At 40.0% G+C, this 20320-nt stretch overlaps 1 long non-coding RNA gene across 1 annotated transcript in view; it reads right to left on the bottom strand.

The window, feature by feature from the left end:
• Nucleotides 1-6788: 6788 nt before the first annotated feature.
• The window catches only part of LOC140706407 (uncharacterized), a 103886-nt gene continuing 90354 nt past the window's right edge, over nt 6789-20320 (bottom strand). The window contains exons 5-6 of the long non-coding RNA XR_013545332.1: nt 19425-19501; nt 6789-18571 (exon numbers count right to left, since the gene is read on the bottom strand). This is a non-coding gene — a long non-coding RNA (uncharacterized LOC140706407). The remainder of the gene's footprint in view (nt 18572-19424; nt 19502-20320) is intronic.

Here is a 20320-nt window from a genome sequence, read left to right as displayed (position 1 = left end):
AAGATGTTTATGAATAATCTAGCGAGAAAGGCCAGATTACTCATAAACATGTTTGAACTTGCGTATGGATTCAGGTGGAAGTTGCAGAGAAAATGTGAAATGGCATATAAATGTTCCTCCTAGTTCATGTATGTTAGTGGTGACAACTTCTGGACATTCTGCCAAGTGGGACCCTGAAAGTGCCCCCCACCCCCTTTTCCAAAGATGACCCAAATGTTCCCTTTCCCTTTGCTATTGTAGAAATACTACTTCTTGGGTCTGCCAAAGGGAAAGCCAACACTCCACTTCTCTCAGCCTTAATGGTAAAGGTAAAGGTTCCCCTTGACAATTTTTGTCCAGTCGTGTTCGACTCTAGGGGGCGGTGCTCATCCTCGTTTCCAAGCCATAGAGCCAGCGTTTTGTCCAAAGACAATCTTCCATGGTCACACGGCCAGTGCGACTTAGACACGGAACGCTGTTACCTTCCCACCAAGGTGGTCCCTATTTATCTACTTGCATTTGCATGCTTTCGAACCGCTAGGTTGGCGGGAGCTGGGACAAGTGACAGGCGCTCACTCCATCACGTGGATTCGATCTTACGACTGCTTGGTCTTCTGACCCTGCAGCATAGGCTTCTGCGGTTTAGCCCACAGCGCCACTACGCCTTGCCTACATAAAAATATCATTAAGTGGCATTTAAATTCTATTATGTTTAACAAATCGGTATTAAATCTTCAGTGATGTATTCCATCTGGCAATCTCTGTTAAAATAGTCCCTATAAATTTTATAAATCAAGAACATATTTGCTCAAGGTGTGTGAATTCAAAGTGACTCTTAACCATATTTATGACCCCATTTCCATGAGGAAGCTTTAGTCTGTTTTACTGAATACTTGCAGTGGATCATAGCTTTCTGTAAAAGGGTTGTTTCCCCTTTGCTACTGCTCTGTCGGAAATATCTTATATTGACAATTTTTTTAAAAAAAACCATACCACTTTGCTACACATTTAAGAGAGTAAGACACTGAAGAGAACTGTGAAAATAAGACTGTGGTTGTAATATGGCATTTCATAGTATGTTAATTTTTATTTTATAAATTATTTTATTATTTTTTAAACATTCATATTATGATTAGCAGCCTGTCTGGTACCTAGGATCTGTAGGGGAGATCCTTCTCCGTCGGCCAAACTAGATGTTAAAGGGAAATGTGCATTCTCTTTGATTAATCCTTCTTCCCCTCCCTCAGTTCCTCAGAAATACCTGCCTCAAAAGTCAGGCTTGCAAATTAAGCTGTGCTTACCATCCAGTGATCAAATTCAAAACACAGCATACTTAATTCAAGATATAAAGGTAAGGAAAACAATGTGCTATGAGAAGTCAGGGTCGTTCCCCCCCCCATCCATACCTGGTTTGAAGGCAGAGGCCCAGGTTGACACACAATATAACACCGTCTTCTGCATGTGATATGCCTATATTCCCAGGGGCTACACAAGTTGTACATGCCCTCATTATGTCCCCCTGGTCCACTTCAATAGTTTGGAGATATCTTGGCACACAGGCAGCCATTGCATGGTGGATTGGAAGAAGCTAGGTTTCACTCTGGTCCATATGGGCAGCATAAAAACATTTATACAGAGGCTCCAGGCCAGAAACGTGAGAGCTTGAGAGAAAAGTGTAACTGTGAAAGCAGCAATAATGAACCCAGAGCAGGAGTTAAAAAAAAAACAGAAGCAATGTGACAAAAGAAGAGAAGAGGAAAAGGAAAGGAAGACATGGAGATTAGGCTCCCTGATGGTGGCTGCAGCTATTTTCTTAAGAAGACTGTTCTGATAAAGGAGTGAGGTACCGCCCACATTTAGGGTAGTAGATATTGATGGACTATGCTGTCTGAAACCCATGAAAATGAACAGGTTTTGCTAGTCAGCACAGTGTGGAATGGATCATCCACAAAATTCTGGGGATCACACACAACTACCCCTTGACTTTGGATCTACTCCTACAACCTCCAATCCCAATTTTTCTTACATTTTTTTTAAAACTGAAAGATGCCTCTCATGCCCTCCAGTGGCTAAAAACATCTATTTTAAAAATAAACAATTGAAGAGTGTCAAACCTCACTGGGAGCTGCTCAGTAGGATCTCCCTTACAAGCCAACCCCTATAGGGTAAATTACAGAAGCCTATCTTTTGTTTGCAACTGACAAAGATTTTCTAGGTTCATCATAGCTGATAATGTCCCAGTAAGGGGTTAATATCAGAATTAAATCGACAATCATAGACAAGCATTTCAAGATCCATCTGGGAATTTTAAGTGTAAATATTTTCTTTGTTGCAACCATGCCAGCTTTTTGTATTTTTTCACAAGTTTTATTTGTCTCCATAGCTTCAAAATATAGGAATAAAATACAAACAAATGGCAGAAATAACATTTGAAGTTATGTTCTTAAAATATAGGATCTTATAGTGTTTGAAGGCAGAAGATACATCTCTCGAAAACATCATTTAAAAGCAAAGGCATCACGATTTTACTAGCCTTTACAAGCCTTAAAAGCCTTCTCATAAAAGCACAGAAAAATGTCAAAATCCTTAAAATAAGAATATATAAAATAAAAACATTATTTAGTTCTGAGCATAATAAGCCGCACACAAAATCATTATACGCTGTTCTCACCCAATTTTAGCCAAATTATAGTTAAAGTCTATGTAATCATTCTTGATATTCTGATGCCTCGTGTCTGTTCACGATATGCACCCTCTTGCCTCAGGTTGCTCTTCTGATAGCTGTGATTCTGGTGTGAGAAACAACAGATGTTTTTATAGTTTAATCTTTGTTTATGTAACCTGCAAACAAGCCATTCCCACAGATCAGTGAAGTTCTTTACTTTGTTGTTGTTGTTTAGTCATTAAGTCGTGTCCAACTCTTCATGACCTCATGGACCAGAGCATGCCAGGCCCTCCTGTCTTCCACTGCCTCCCAGAGTTGGGTCAAATTCATGTTGGTAGCTTCAAGGACACTGTCCATCCATCTCATCCTCTGTCATCCCCTTCTCCTCTTGCCTTCACATTTTCCCAACATCAGGGTCTTTTCCAGGGAGTATTCTCTTCTCATGAGATGGTCAAAGTATTGGAGCCTCAGCTTATCCATTAGTTGTCTGAACGTACAGTTTCCATATCTCTTATGTAAGGAATGGAAAGCAAAACAGAACAGTGGTCGGCAAAAAGTGTTATCCTTCCTAGGTTCATCATAGTTGATAGTGCCAATTGTACTAAACAATGTTGTACTTTTGAGCAGTTTTAGGGCTATTTCCTATATTTCCCCATAATTGTTTTAATTCTGAAATATTTAAGGTAGGAAACTCTCACAAGGGGGGTAATGTGACTCTTAAACTTACAAAATTGCCCTCATCTCCTCTAGAGCAGCTATTTTCAACCTTTATTTGACCACAGCCATAAAAATAATATGGAAGTAATATAAGCTGAATCAAGATTATATAAGTTGCATAACAAACCTTATAAGGTAGTATGTGAAAGAAATGTAGGTTGGAAGAAATATAGAAGAAGAATAGAAATATGGAATAAATATAGGTTGAATCAAGATTATATAAGTTGCACAACAAATCTTATAAGGTAGTGTGTTAAGAATGGTTTCCAATTTGTGGCCCCTTCAAATGTGTCAGGGCCTGGGGGGGCATATGTCCTGCATTGATAATGTCTGCTCTAGAGGTTACAAGACAACTTATTGAGCTTTTAAAAAAATAGTCTGGGCGAATAGGAAATTCAAGGAGATGCATTTGGGCCCATTGCTTCATGTTGCTCATCCTTGCTGTAAACAACAGTCACAATAAATGCCCTATTGTCTGACTTCCTATGGGATGTTCCAGAGGAAAAAGGAAAAGTGAATATTCAAAGGGTAGAAAGCTTTGCCAGAAATGAGCATTTTAAGGCCATGAATTATGTCATTGGCAAAATTCTTAATGCTCCTACTTTTTGAAACTCCCAGAAATCAATGAAACTTAAAATGTTTAGCTTTGGATGCTTCCTAGTAATGCATGACTGTTTTCCAAGCCAAAACAAATTGTTGCTACCATGGAGGACAATTCTAATCAACTCTTTGTGAGCAGAAAGTTCAACTCTTTTGTGTACGCACTTCAGTGCTTCCATCTGTTTACTGTCAAATATATGCTTTACTACAAGTGCAGAGGACTTGAAAGCCGCAGCCTTAAGCAACAGCAGCATTTTGCTGTTCCAATGGATTTCTTGACTTTATTTATTTATTTATTTTACTTGGGAGTGACCTCACCCTGCTTGTTTATGATTCCAAAATGCTTTCTTAGAGTGCATGAACTCACACACACATAATGTTTTTTTATATAAAAAGTCAGCAGTTTTACTTTCACAACATATTTATGAAGTACTCTCCAAAATTAAGCAAAACCAGAATTCATCCCATTTTGCAAGGGGAGAGATGGGTGGCATTTCTGAGTGCTTGAGGGAAGGCTCTCTTCCCATTGGTGTGAGTTGGTTGTTGAGACACTACTCTCTCAAGAGGAAGACAGCAATATTCCTCAAAAGTCCCTGGAAACGGTAATGAGCAAGGCTCCCACACTTCTTTTGTCTTCAGCTTCGAGTTCTGTAGGTTGCTAGCTTCCAACCTTTGTATCTGAGAACATACACCTTGCTTTATCTTCAGCATCAGCAGCAGTGGCAACAGCAAAAGACTTTTGAATACTAATGTACAAACATCTCTGTAATCCCCCATTTATGTTGCAGAGGCCTCCAGTGCAGTATGCTGCATTAGACAATAATCATTTTATTGCCTTGTTTCTGCTTTTGAAACACCCACCTAAAGCTGAGATCACCTGGGTAAACAGATCACATTTTTGGCTAGTTGCAGAGTGGTCTGGTGTGATCTGTTTCCGAGGGAATCACACAACACACGAGGAAAAGCGATCCAGCCTGATCCCAATCCATGCCCAAGCTGAACCTTTTTTTTTAGTCCAACTGTAGGGCTACTATTTGGGGGACAATTCCCTGGCAAACAAGAGGGTTTCTTTAAGGGAGATCACACCCTGCAAAGCTACCCTTTCTGGTACAATTGAACATGTGCCATTCATGCTATCTAATCGCAATTATAGTGGTATTTCAGGGGAACGATTCTCTCTTTACTGGAGAAAGAAGAAGACGAAAGGTGTTTCTAAGCACATGTACACCATTGTGTGTTCTCTGGAAGTCAACTGAAGAAGCTACTTGAATGAGTAGTGAAATGTTTCAACCTAACAAGAAAGAAGTCCAGTTGCCATGTCTCAACTTCCAGATAACCACAGCTGGATGACTGAGAATCTTCACAAACATCTTGTTACACATTGTGTGTTGTCAAGTCAGTTCTGACATGCAATGGTGTGCAAATGTGTATAAATACTTTTCAAGCTGTTCTTCCTTTCACCAGCAAAGAGAGGATCATTGCCCTGAAAAATGACATAGTTACTGCCATAATTGATTCATCTCTGCTTTGCTCAATGGTGAAGGAGACCTGGATTATAACCCTGGCAGGTAAAACTAAAACTAGCAATTTAGAAGGATACAGATTTTAACTTTCATGGAGCCTCCCTGCCACAACCCTCATTTCATGAGCGGGAATTGTGACACCACACAATACAGCTGGTAGCTCCATGTAACCCTCCCTTTCTATGTACCTGTAGTCTAGACAAGAATCTATATGGTCCATTCCTACTTATGTAATTGAGTCACATATACCCAGAAATGCTCTGTGTGATATTTTATAGAGTCTTTGGGAAAATGCAAAACAAGAATGTTGAATATACATAGAACTAATGCATACTCATGGCACAGGAGTAATCTATCTAAAAATGTGATCTACAGTATATACCCTTAAAAGAGTGGGGTGTTTTGCCTTTTGATAGGTGTCATTCCCTGTCAAAAGGCCAACCAACCCATTCCATGCCTCCTGATGCTTCTGAACATTCATTAAGGGTAGTTCTGTGAACTATTCTTGCTAATTTGGAACCAAAGCATTATTTTCATTGAACAAAGCTGGGGGAGGGCAGTACTTCCGATGTCATCTGGGATTCCAGGTACAAACTTCAGGGAGCACCACCAGCATCAAACGAGAATCCCTGACACTACAAGGGTTGGCAGGAGTCTCTGCAAGCCCAGGCCAAGATGTTTTGCTGGAGGGCAAATGTGTACCCACAGCTGCAGGGAATGGTCTGTGAGGTCTTGCTGTCCCATTCAAACACCAGCTCCTACATGCCTCTCTTCTACTTCATCAGATGCTTCTCTTCTACTTCATCAGATGCCTAAGGAGATTACTGCTTCCTCCCTGTTGCATGACTAAGATGACCTTAAAGCAATGCTTCCATTGGGATTGCATTCAGCCCCAGTCCAAGGTTTTTGAAAAAAAAAGTTGCATAGTAACAAATAATCAGTAGAAGTACCATGACTTCATGAAATCCCTTACTCTCTTCCCATATACCTTTCTGTATACCTTCATGTGCTCTGTTTCCCTCTGCTCTTTGTCTTTCTGTCCCACCACCCTGTTTTTTATATCTTTCACTCTTTCCATCCCTCTTTCCATCTTCCAAGTTGTCCTTCATTCTTCCTCCTCTCTTTACTCTCCTCCAGGTGGCAGGAATACCCCCATCTCTCCTTCTGTCTTCAGTTGTTTTGGGATTTTTTAAAAACTGTGTGAAGAGTTCTGGATGCTGCAGAGGAAAGCAGCAAGGGTTGCCTAGAGGTTCTGTGAAGGAATAAACCTCTCAGGCTGGTCCCAGTCTTGTCTCTAGGGTTGATTTGAGACACTTGGTATCTTAAGTCTATACTTTAAACTACAAACAGATTTCAATAAAACTCACCTTTAAAAAAACGCTTTAGGATTTCCTCCGTACCCATGCCAGCTTTCAGGTAGCCAGGTTTCTCTGCCTTGAGACTGTGCTGAAGGAATGCTCAGTGAAAACACAGTTTACATACAAACACTTTTGTTAGTATAATAAAGTGTTATTGAATAATAATCAGTCACATGTATTTCATTAGAATTGGATATCTTTCTATCCTTTTGTATGGATCGTTACCCCTTGACTGCTGCCATTGGCTTGTTCTGGGATGAGAAGTGCTGAACAGATGAAAAAATAAGTCAACTTTTGGGATTTTCCTGTACTTGTTATCACTTTGTGAATGGTACTGAATACAAGAATGTATCTTGTAGACCATCTTGACTGCCACCATTGGTGACGCCAACATTCAAGCTACCCTTTGCTGTGTAAAGCTTGGCATCCTTTTTCCTGCTGGCAACATGGGCACAATATTGTGCAGCAATATCAAGCTGTTTCCTGGCCTTTTGAATCATAGATACAAAAGCACAATATCCCACATTCATAGACCAAAGGTATTTTGAAGAATTGACTTCATCTATTAAAAGCTGCATAGAGTACTAAAAGAGGAATGAAAAATTGAGTGTTATATTGTTGAAGTCATAGAATGTAAAGGTAAAGGTAAAGGTTCCCCTTGACATTTAGTGCAGTCGTGTCTAACTCTGGGGTGCGGTGCTCATCCCCGTTTCCAAGCTGTAGAGCCAGCGTTTGTCCAAATACAGTTTCCGTGGTCACGTGGCTAGTGTGACTAGACATGGAACACCATAGAATATATGCACAGATATACATACGCATGAGTAAGAAATATAAATAAATAACATATTGTAGTAATAAATAGTGTAATACAAATACTATGATAAATATTAATAACGGCTATTATGGCAGAGACCCTTGCAATGCTGCAAACATTTCCACTGGCAAGGATAACCCTGTACAGTCATGATTAAATAACAGGTATTATGAACTTACATAGTTTAATATGCAACTGGGGATATGCGTAGCAGCTTCGCTCCTCACATTGGGAACAACCCATGGACTTGGACTCAGACTTTGGACTCACAGGGAATTCTCCGTGTGTATAGCTGAATGTCCAAAGCTTTCTCCCTCTTCACACTTGCTGAATTCATGGCTATATGCAGATGGGACTAAATGCTGTGCACATGGACAGGAGCGGAGCTACTTTTTGTTCACATGTTGAGGAGAGTAAAATAATGCCTTGGTAGTGTTGATCCCTCTTGATAAAGTGTCCAGCAAGGCCTGTTTTGACAATATTGATCCCTTCCTGAGCACAGCAGAAGGAGGTGCTTCCATTCCTTTCCTTTCCTGAAAGAGCAGCAGTCAATACTGATATGTAGAGCTGCCCGTTTCTTTGAAAGCTTGCATACAGTGCAGGATAACCACTGTGCCCCTTTAAATAATAGAAGCAGTTCACCTACAAAAAACCCACAGGCAGAAACTGATTGTATCTAGAAAAGCAGTCACAAGCAAAAACTTGCTTCTTCTAATGCAAATGAAAATTCATTTAAAGATACCTGCTCTTTATGATGGCCTAGTGAACCTCTGTAGCTCTGATGTTTTGCAAGGGGAACGTTATAAGAGAATGTTATAGATTATGAATCAGATAAGATGGTTCATATTGGACCAATTTGTGTTGGTCAGGGAGTATGTAGGAATAGATCTTTGATGTACTTCTTTATCCTCTGAGGGTATGTTTCAAGTGCACATAAATGCAACCTGGAAATCATCCAGATACACAACTCTGGATCCCTCATTATGCAGGATTTTTATGTGTTTTTAATAATCTTACATCATGGAAGATTTATTTTGAATAGATGTAGGATGAAATGAACTGTAGATATAGGGGTTTTGTTGGGCTGTCTGTTAATTTGACAAGCTGCCCAAATTCTTTTCTGTTTTAGTTGAAAACACAATTTATAAATTCTAGAGATTACTATATAATGGGTGATTATGGTTAACTGCAAATGATATATAGCAAACTTTGCATTCCTGAATGTTCACATACACAGACCAAATACCACTTGAGCGAGGAGAGTGATGTGGGCTCAGGACCCTCATTTTGATATTTCTGCCCTAGTCCCAGTGCCAGATCCTCCACTGAGTGCATACACATTTACATTAATTCACTTTGTAATCTTATATTATGCTGAAAGAAAAAAGTATAACAAACACTATTGCCTGTTTAAAGAAATATTTTATGATAGAGTAAGATAGCACTTCTTAATATTTTCTGGATCGTGGACTTATCTGAGAATCCAACAAAAACTAGACCCCTCCGTAATGTGAAGTGATACATTAATAATGCAATTTTACTTTTAAAAGAAAAAAACTCTTTTCCTCTTATTCATACACTTTTCAGAGTAACAGGAAAGAATTTAAAGAGGGGAAGGCAAGGTAAAGGTAAAGGTTCCCCTTGAGATTTAGTCCAGTCATGTCCGACTCTAGGGTGCGGTGCTCATCCTCATTTCCAAGCCATAGAGCCAGCGTTTGTCTGAAGACAGTTTCCGTGGTCACGTGGCCAGTGCAACTAGACACGGAACGCTGTTACCTTCCCACCGAGGTGGTACCTATTTATCTACTCACATTTTTACATGCTTTCAAATTGCTAGGGAGCTGGGACAAGCAACAGGAATTCACTCCGTCGCGTGGATTCAATCTTACGACTGCTGGTCTTCTGACCCTGCAGCACAAAGGCTTCTGCGGTTTAACCCACAGTGCCACCATGCCCCTCCGTGGGGAAAGGCACCAGTTAAAGACCTTTGAGAACCATATATGTAAACCATGTTAGGTCATGGACCTTGGGTTAAGAATACCTAAACTATGAGTTTTTCATAGCTCAATGCCATAAATCTGCAAACATTTGCACATGTATGGAGGGGGGAGCATTACTTCCAAAACCAATGCTTTCTTTATTTTGGGAAGGTTCCCACCTATGTTATTTTGGTTACCATACTTGAATACCCATTCTATCTTCCCATTTACTTAGGAGGAGACATCTCTTTTTAAGATAGTTAACACCTGCAATTTTTACAAGTCCACAAGTGTTTGAAAACAGTTTTTTGAAAATGCTAACCAGTCAAGAGCGATATCTTTGTTAAGGGGCTGCGAAACAGTTCATTGGCCAGAATACTATTGGTGTTTATATGAAGTTTCTGTAACTTGCTGTGGCTAATTGCAGCTAATTGATGATGTGCTTGATTGATGTAACCCAGGTACATCTTGGTAGCACAGTTGTGTGTGAGAGCAGGTGTCTGACAAGAGACATGCTCCAGCAATTTGTCAATTAGCCACAATTAGCCAAAGCAACTAAAGTGCACCTTGCACAAACACTAATAGAATTCTGGCTGTTATTTCATTGGCAGTTCTCGAGGAAACATTAAAAGACATTTCCAAATTGGCTACTAGTTTTCAAAGAACCAGCTACAGTATTTTACTCAGTTTCAAATATAATTAAAAACAAAAACTAAGGTTTATGGCACTTTTAAGACTAATATATTTATTTGTGATAAATTGTAATCCATGAAATCTTACACTAAAATAAATATTTTCATCTTAAAGGTGTCACAACCTTTTGTTTTTGTTTTATTTTATATCACTGGCTGCAGCTGGCTGGATAGCTCAGTGAGTTAGGTACAGGTTGTGAATTCACTTCTCCACTGTTCTTTTCGGGAGGAGAGCCAGCCTCTACAACCTTAGGCAAGCTGCACAATCCCAGAGCACTCCCAGAAAAACGGAAGAGTAAACCACTTCTGAGTGCACCATACGTAGAAAACCTTGAAAAGGGTCACCATTACCTGGAATTGACTGTACATATTATTACCTCACTTTGGCTGGCTTAACTTTGGTGCATGAAATTTGATATTTCTGGTTTGCTATCTTTTAGACCCGGTTAAACACATTTCTCTAAAGTTATGCCCCATCTAAAAGAAAAAAAAAGATTGTGGGTTTTTATTTCTGAACTCAGGGAGCATTCGGTTTAAGTTGGGTCACAAGCAGAAAGAACTATTATGCCTGAAGTATGTCTGTGAAATGGCTGACATAACATTAAGGTATGTGCTAATCCCTTTCTGATGTTTTAGAAAAGCCTCCCCTCAACCTTTGTTGAATTAAAACTCCCATTGTGGGAGTTGTAGTCCAACACCTCTGCAAGGCACCACCAGATCAGGAAAGATTGTCTGAGAGCATTGGATCAAAATGAACAGCACTTTGCTTCCAGTGAAATTAATAGCATAATTTAATCATAATTAACAAATCCCATTGCTTTGGGGGGGGGGGCAAGTGCTACCAACTCCTCAGATTTTTTAAAAAAAACACTCTGATAGTTGTGCCTTGAATTTTGCATTTTGCTTCAAATTGAAATATTTGCCACAATACTGTACTTTGCAAGTTATTATTAAATAATCTTGAATTGGTCTGGCCCTTTTTGCTCCTAATGTGGCTTTTTCCTCTCTGCTGTTGGGGCTTCTACTTTTTCCAAGCTGGAATGATTCAAATGGACTTTTCCCCATGTGATTAGTAGATTTGTTCTTGTAAAGATGGGGGGGGGGACTGTCTATGAGTGGTGTTTTGGTGACGTAGGCCAATGAGGTGTGAGTTCAGGACTGCAGAAACACCTGTCCCCATGTTCTTCCTCCTTGAGCCTCCTCCTTTTATATATATATGAGATTAACGCCAGATCAATTTATCACCTTACCACTGGTATTGATAAGCTAGTTTATTGGTAGATCACCTCTGGACAAGAGAAATTAAACAACCAAACAAAACAAAACAGAAACAACCTAGACAAAATAAAAGATGTTCCTGTGTGTAGGCATCCTTCACTCTCGAAAGACTATGGTAACGTGCTCTGTATGGAGGACTTGGAACAGCATCTAGTGTGGCTGAGAAGGCCAATTCGAGGGTGACAATCCCTTCCACACTGAAGACAAATACAGTCTGTCCCCTGTCCAGCTCTCTGGTTTTGCTCGTTTCGGGACTGCCTCTTTGCCTCGGCCTGCTGGACAAGTGTCTCTTCAAATTGGGAGAGGCCGTGATGCAATGCCTGCCTCCAGACTGAATGCTCAGATGTCAGGCTTTCCCATTGGTTGAGGTTCATTCCTAAGGCCTTCAGATCCCACTTGCAGATGTCCTTATATCGCAGCTGTGGTCTTCCTCTGGAGCGATTTCCCTGCACTAATTCTCCATACAGGGGATCTTTTGGAATCCGGCCGTCAGCCATTCTCACAACATGCCCAAGCTAATGTAGATGTCGCTGTTTCAGTAATGTATACATGCTGAAAATGCCAGCTTGTTCTAGGACTACTCTATTTGGAACTTTGTCCTGCCATATGATACCAAAAATACATAGGAGGCAACACATATGGAAGGTGTTCAGCTTCCTCTCCTGCCATGCACAAAGAGTTCAGGACTCACTGCAGTACAGGAGTGTGCTCAAGACACAGGCTCTATAGACCTGGATCTTGGTATATGCCATCAGCTTCTTTTTGAGCCATACTCTCTTTTTGAGTCTAGAGAACATGGTAGCTGCTTTGCCAATGTGTTTATCCAACTCGATATCTAGGGAGAGAGTGTCAGAGATTGTTGAGCCGATGTACACAAAGTCATGAACAATCTCCAATTCTTGTGTGGAGATGGTAATAGAGGGAAGTGAGTCCACGCCCTGGCCCATGTTCTTCAGGCTGATTGTTAATCCAAAATCTTGGCAGGCCTTACTAAAACAATTCATGAGTTGTTGGAGCTCTTCAGCAGAGTGGGCAACAACAGCTGGATCATTGGCGAAGAGGAAGTCCTGCCTGCATTTCAGCTGGACTTTGGTCTTTGCTCTCAATCTAGAGATATTCAAGAGCTTTCCATCTGATCTAGTCCAGAGATAAACACCTTCTGTTGCACTTCCAAAAACATGCTTCAGCATGACACCAAAAAGATCTCAAACAGAGTCGGCGTGAGAACACAGCCCTGTTTCACTCCGCTTCAGCTGTCAAAGGGATCTGATGCTGAGCCATCAAAAACTACAGTGCCCTTGATTTCCTCATGAAAGGACCTGATGATGTTAAGGAGTTGAGGTGGACATCCAATAAGATGTTCCTATGGTATGTGTTATTTCTGTGCATGCAAAGAAAAACTGGAACGCTGCCTAGAGTTTGTTGTGTGATACCAACCTGAGGTTCAAGAAGAACTTTTAGTCAGATCAAACAATAACACCAAATGCATCAATAGAAGTAGACAGCAGTTCCACAACTATTCAAACTTGAGTCCTGAGACTTGACCAAGTTGACTAAGCCCATCTTTACCTCCTGATGACCAATTATAAAACAAAGGAAGCAAATTTGCCAGAGAGGGCACTGGGAAAGTTCTTGCTGTGACAAAAAAGAGCAGTATTTTCAGCACTTTAAAAATTCTTGCTTCTCACAACATGCTATCAGTATCATACAGTCTGAGCATTGAGGGGGTCTTGATCTTTTATTGTAAGCCACATTGATATCCCTGGTTTGTTCCAGAAGGCAGCGTATAAATATGCAAAAGGAATAAGTCAGTAACCTCACATTTCAAGTAATGACCCTGTCATAGCATATTCCTTGGCTGAATTTTTTTCCTTGGGTCTTTAGAGTTACTTGAGAATGTAATGTAAGAGTCTTGAGCAAGGTTTAAGATGAACATTGAAATGCACAGCTGGGGGAGGAACCTGACTTGTAGAGGGAAACACAATTACAAGTGTATTGCTGAGCTGGCAAACTGCCCACATTGCGAGGCCCCTTACTGCCAGCCAGCCGCAGATGCTCACCACATGAGAAGGTAAATGAATGTGACTCTGAAGACTATGATGATAGGTCTGTATTTGTGTTGAACTCTTAGAAATAGTTTGGCAGAGAATCATATATTCCCTGCAAAATATGTTAATCTGTTGGCAATGGCATGGATGTATATTTTTGCTTGTAACCTGGGATGCACTAATGTAGGAATGGAGCAAAGCACTCTAATCATAATGGAGCAGCGATAGCTGTACATTAAGGTCCATTAGATCAACCGGGCACTTGGCTTATAGACAAGAACTTGAGATGGATTGGGTACTCCCCAATTGGAAACATCATGATATTCTGTCAAAGTCAGATCCAGGTCTTGCTTCTTTTTGCCAGATTTTTCTATGTTTCTTTCTTTCTTTTTGGCACAAAGAAACATTCAGGTGGGAAGGAATCAACTTCATCAACCGCATACACTTTTAATCATTTTGGTGTATCACAGAGATGCAATAAGTGAAGGAGACTGACAGTATTGTATTACCACCTCATGTTTTCCAAGTTGCCATTTCGCGGCGCAGCGTAGGATACCCATCAGGTTATAAGTATAATAATTTATGTATTTATTTATGTATACATCTAAAATGTTAGCATGCACAGAAGATTGGTTTCAGCGATGATGAAGTCTTATGTTTGAGGATAAGCAGCAGAAAAGGGAAGTGTTAACAAGACAACCTGTGTGTATGTATGTGCTTTGAGCCTTCCTTGGCTACACTGGGCACAGGGCCAGGATAGCTGATGATCTAGCTCCTGTTATACACAGAGCCAGCAAACGTGGCTGATAGTGCTTTGACATGCAGCAGATTCAGAAGGAGACTCTGGTCTTTCATCTCTCTTTCTTAGGTAGACCATTGTCTATCCTAACAAAGACATGTACATTTTTAGTAAAGAAAGAAACCAAAAAATAGAGTATACATTCTCCAGCATTTTTCACAATGAGCGTTCAACTCCATTTTGGAGACTGCAAGGGCTGAAGGGAAGTTTTCATATCGTTTTTTTGTTGTTGACATCAAGCACTCCAGCCTGGTACTACGTCATGATGTGGGTGAAAATATTTGCTAAGGACCTTAAGCTCTGGGAACAGGATATCTTAAGTTCAACATCTTTGTAGTTTGGGCACTCACAAATTATCAAAACAATGGGAAATGCAACACCAAACACATACTGCATTTGGAAATAATAATATAATAACTTGTAGGAACTTTACTTCTTTTTCTTCATCATATTTCATGTTTGCCTCAGGGACAGCAAGAAGGTACAGTCCTGCTAAAATCACCACTACTGCAACTTTACAACTGTGTGCCATCAAGCTGATTTTGACTTATGGCAACTCTAGAAAAATAGAGTAGGTAGAGAGTTCTCAGACGTGGTTTGCCATATCCTTTTTCAGTGGAGAATCAAAGTCCCAACCTCTGGCATTTCAGCCAGGTACCTAACTCACTGAGCTACCCAGCCCTATAATTTATATAGAAATGCATCTCACCATAATAGAGAAGACAATAGTAATGTGGGGTGATGTCAAATGTGGGATGATGTCAGAGTACCTGTCCAGTCTGCTCTCCAGTTGCTAATTTGCAACCTCAAGACCCCAACTTACCCTTCTAAAATTTCTTTATCGGTAAATTAAACCAGAGCACTTGAAATGGAGAGCACTTTCCAACAGAGACAGGGCAGTCCTTCAAATCAAGGGCCGCCCTGTGTCGTGTGGGACATATGACCAATGTACACCCAACTGGAACCTACCTAGCCGGGCTGGCTGGTGTGCTGATGCTAATCCTCTTGGTAGGCCACCATTTCACCTTTCTACAGTGCTCCAGATGTGACACTTCTGAATAGGAATAGTAAGAGCTATTTATGGACAGATGCTCATGCACAGAAGTAGATGTTGGATGCTCAGAGCTTAAGGCCCATGATTACATGTATTATATGGATAATAATTTACCTTCCAACCATCGGGCAGCCTGCTATTCCATATCACCTGAGCTTCCAAAAACCTTGTTGGGATCTTGTTGTTTTAATTTGTGATTTTTTTTTAACTGAGAAGCCCCAGTTTGGTCAATAGGTCATCTGTTCATGTATACAGGATTGCAGCTTTGTAGTCCAGTGGATTTTACTATCCATAAACTCCACCCTCCCTTTTCTACTTTCTCTTATTCCAGGACTGAAAGCTCCTTGTTCAAGGTGCAGCATGCCTAACTAGAGGATTGAAGTGGTTATAAGAGAAGGCCATATATTCCTCAAATACACTTATTGCATAGGGGAAATTTATATGCATTGCAAAATTACAGATTAATCTATAGAAATTAGAGCAGATATATCTGACAATACTGAGTGAAGATCACTACACTGCTTGATATATGCACAAAAGCAACATTTAACTTGCTGGAGTTTTGTACAGTACCTATTTCCAGATCAGATTTTCCTTCCTGTATTAGTTTCAAAATGGTCTGCAGCTTTAGGTTTATGTTTTTCATCTGTTAAAACTAGAATTGAGTAGTTTTAAGATTTACTGTTTAATTTATTTCCATTCCTTCTTACTCACTCCTAAGGGCTTGGATTATATACAAGCATTAAACGCTCAAAGCAATAAACCTAGCAAAATTAATACAGTATATCTAATTAAATGTTTAGATAGTATATGTGGAAACAGATTACAGCTATTAAAATTGTCCATGTTATGTGCCTGGAAATCAATTCAAACATGGTAACCCTAGTAGGTTTCCAAGACAGGTGAGACAGATAAGGAGTGGTTTTACTGGAGCCACTTCTCAGTATGTTTCAATGGCAAAGCAGGGATTTGAAGCGAGGTCTCCTGGGTCCTGGTCTGACTCTTTTCATTACATTACACTGCACTGTCTCTCTGTCAAAATTATTGGGTAGAGTTGAGGACACAACCACAAACCTAAGAATAGCTATGCTGGGTCAGATAAAAGGCCATTTTTAGACCATTACCCTGTTTCCCACAATCAGGTGCTCATGAGAAGCCTACCAGAAGCCCAGAACGGCAACCACCCTATCCAATTGTTGTGTCAGAGAAAGTGGTAGTCAAAGTATGCTATAAGGCCCAACCTGGATTGAACCATGGGCTTTATATATGAGAAGCATGCCATGTCCTCAACTTCTGAGATGGATCCTCTCCCCTAATATCACATGTATCTAGCATAACTTTTTCAATTTATCATCTTTTGGTTTACAAGAACTGGAATCTTGTTGTATGTTCCATGCTGTCAGTGCATTTGGTATGCACTTGAACTTGATGGTGGTACAGTATTGTAGAGTCATCATAAAGGTACATCCAGGAATAGACCAGTGCAGGTATTTAACACATCTTTTTGATTCCTCAGTCAATAGGCATTTCTTGCCACCTTTAAATGCTAAATCTTTGACTCTGTCATTGCTCAGAATTTTATTGCTGGGATCACAGGCTAGTGTAATTTGGAAGATGGAATGGGAGCGGGTGGGGGGGGAGTAAAAAATTCAACACATCCCTGGAAATGAGGAAACAATTTGTGGCTGGTTGTTTTTAAATGATGGCTGTTTGAAGGCTGCTCAGCAGTTTGGAATGTTAGAAGTGGTCTCAGTGGAATTGGGGCAGAGTACAAGAGTCGAGGTCAGGAGGCAAAAAAATAAATGTAATTGATCATATGATCTGGTAGATTATCGCCTAGTTGCAACTATCAAGGAATTTATCACATGTGAAAATGGTGTGATGAAGAATTATGAAGCAGAACCTGTGCAATATAATCTTATTTTGCTCTCCTACCAGAAGTTGGATACCATCACAGCTTTTTTTAAATTTGGGATGTGACACCTCTAAATAATGATGCTGTGTTTTATCCAAAACCAGTCTCCTAGGTTCTTCAGTCAATAAGTTCTTCTCCTTCCTGCACTTCTCTTTCCATTTATTGGGTCATGAATTATCTGCTGTAACAATCTGTACCTTTTGTCTCTCATTTCATGACCACCATGCTACAGCTTTCCACATTTTACATGTTTTATGATTCCTAGGTCAGTGCTTCTCTGTTGGTCACCCTCTAAGCTGGGGAAATTCTTAGCATCTAGTACCAAATCCACATTTTAATTACTGTATTTCCTTTTTAAAAAAGCTTGCTTGTGTCAAAGTCCATAAACATATGCCAAACAGTGGAATCAAGAATACACCATAGAATGTACATTCTCCTATCTAGTTTTTGGCTTTTGTTGTGTATTCCATCCTTCATCCTAAGGAAGTTGCTCCAAATGATCTCTATTCTGACATATCTGGCATTACTCCTACTATTCATTCAAAAGTTCCCATGTACAGTATTTCCATTTGCAAACATGCTCCACAGTATCATTCTGGTCAAAATCCTATTGATTATGCTTGCCAGGATAATGCCATCAGGGTAATTTTCAGAAGCACAAGTCAAGAAGTCAGTGCAAACATTTCGTATCATGCTATTGGTCGTACCTGTGCTGATTTGTGATCACTTGCTTATGCTGATGCTGTAAAACATAATGAATAGGATTGTGTTGGAACATGTTAATAAATTTGAATCCATGGGAATTTTTGAATGACCAGTGAGACAGTGAGAAATTTGCCACTGAAAGTTATACTGAAGATACTATGTTGACCATGCATAAGGAATAAGATTTTGGCCTTTGGATCTTCAATAATATCTCATAGGTTGATTAGTCTTTATTCATTCTGTTAAACTTGACTTTCTTAACACACATTGTTGAAGGTTTACCTGTAGTCAGTAAAGCAAGCATGTATGTTCACATTCATGTCACAGCATCTTCTCAAAAGGACATGTAAGCAGAATAGTGCTCCTCTGGGTCCAAATCTTCCTTTGAATCCAAATTGCATGTCTTCATTCCATCTTGGTTCTTCTAAATTCCATCATGTATTATCTCAAAGAAAATTTTAAACAAATCACTAATTCAGCTTATTGTTCTGTAGTCCCTGCAATCTACAGCATTTTCCTTTTGATGATATAATAAATATTAGTTTGAATCATATTTCAGAAATGATTCATGTTCTGTAGATTTCATTGAAAAGTTTCAAAGGAATGTCACTATCACTGATTATTTTAATATTTCTGTAAAAACATCAAGTCTAGCAGCTAGACCATTTTTGTTAGTTTGGATTTTAAATGTCTATACTTATGGTGTTAGGCGAATTCAACATCCATGAGGAGGCAACCTAGTCAAGAGTTATTCAAAACTCATGTCCTCCATTACAGCCATAGGTCTGTCCCAAACAGCATAGGGCATCATTCATGCTACAGGATGCATTTTGGACTCAGTGTTGTGTGCTGTGTATAATAATGGTAATATCCTGGACAGATACTACTTGATGGAGTTTAGCCTCATTTTGTTCCAAGGAGGTTTTTAGATCCCAATGGTTACCTGACAGCTCTTGGAGAAATTCTTGATTCCTCCACAGGCAATCATTTTGAAGATGTGATTGACCTATGAAATGTTTGTCCTCTCAGTTGATTAAGGAGGTTGTGATGAATTAATGAATGGGAGAGAGACAAGACTGATGGTAGTAAAAAACTCAAAGCTGGTCCAACCATACTTGGGCTAGATAGATCTTATTGGCTGTGATGGTGGTGAAGAAATTGGTCTTACACATTACCAATGTGTCTGCTTGAGTTGTCTGACACAGCCAAGGGCTTATTACGCTTGGCCCATAAGAAGAGAACATAAACTACTTAATAGGTTTCCATGAAGAATTTGCAGAACATTGATCTGCTCTTACTTGGTTGTAGTTGGTCCAGGTGCTGTGGATGTAACTTGGTCCCTGCTTATCCTCTGATAGGGCACACCTTCCAGTTTCTGCAGCCACACCATGCAGCAGAGAAAGAAAGAAACCACATGTTAGTGGACCCTTATCTTTCTTGGCTTATAAAAGCAGCCAGCGGGGACTAGCTGAAAGGGTCATGGGGGCGATAATGATCTCTTTACAGCAAGGCAAACTTTTGGCTTGACTAAAAGATACAGTAGTAAGACCACTGTAAAAAAAAAGGCCTCCTTGAATCTCACAAAATTGGATAATTACCAGTCATTCTCTAATATTCAATTCTTGCCCAAGGTATTGGAATGTATGGTGTCTCATCAGTTCCAAGGGTTGCTTATAGGAAAGATTATATAGATGCATTTCTGTCTGGTTTCAGACTTGATTATGGAACAGAGAGGGCTTTAGTCACTTTGGTGGATGACCTATTCCAGGAACTAGATAGGATAGTGTGTCCCTGTTGGTTCTGCTGGATCTCTCAGTGGCTTTTGGTCTCATCAGCCATATCCTTCCAAGCCATCTCTCGGGGATGGGTTTTGGAGGTACAATCTGGAGGAGGTGGTTGGAGGGGGTCTTGTTTGACATCCTTGCCATTAGCCTGTGGAGTCTCTTGGGCTTTTGTTCTTTCCCCCGTGTTATTTAACAAATACCTGAAACCACTGGGAGAGGTTGTCTGAAGTTTAGGGGCTGGTGGCACCAGGATGCAGAAGACACCCAACTCTATTTCTTCTTTAATCCCAAGTTAAAGTAAGCTGTTCTGGTTCTAGACTGAAGCTTAATCTAGACAAGATGGAGGTGCTCCTGATCAGCCAAAGGACAAATTACGGAATAAGGCATCAACCTGTGCTGGATGGAGTTAC

This window comes from Pogona vitticeps, chromosome 4 (genome assembly GCF_051106095.1).
Source record: "Pogona vitticeps strain Pit_001003342236 chromosome 4, PviZW2.1, whole genome shotgun sequence".
NCBI classification, from domain to species: Eukaryota; Metazoa; Chordata; class Lepidosauria; order Squamata; family Agamidae; genus Pogona; species Pogona vitticeps.
This window is presented reverse-complemented; position numbering and strand designations above follow the sequence as displayed.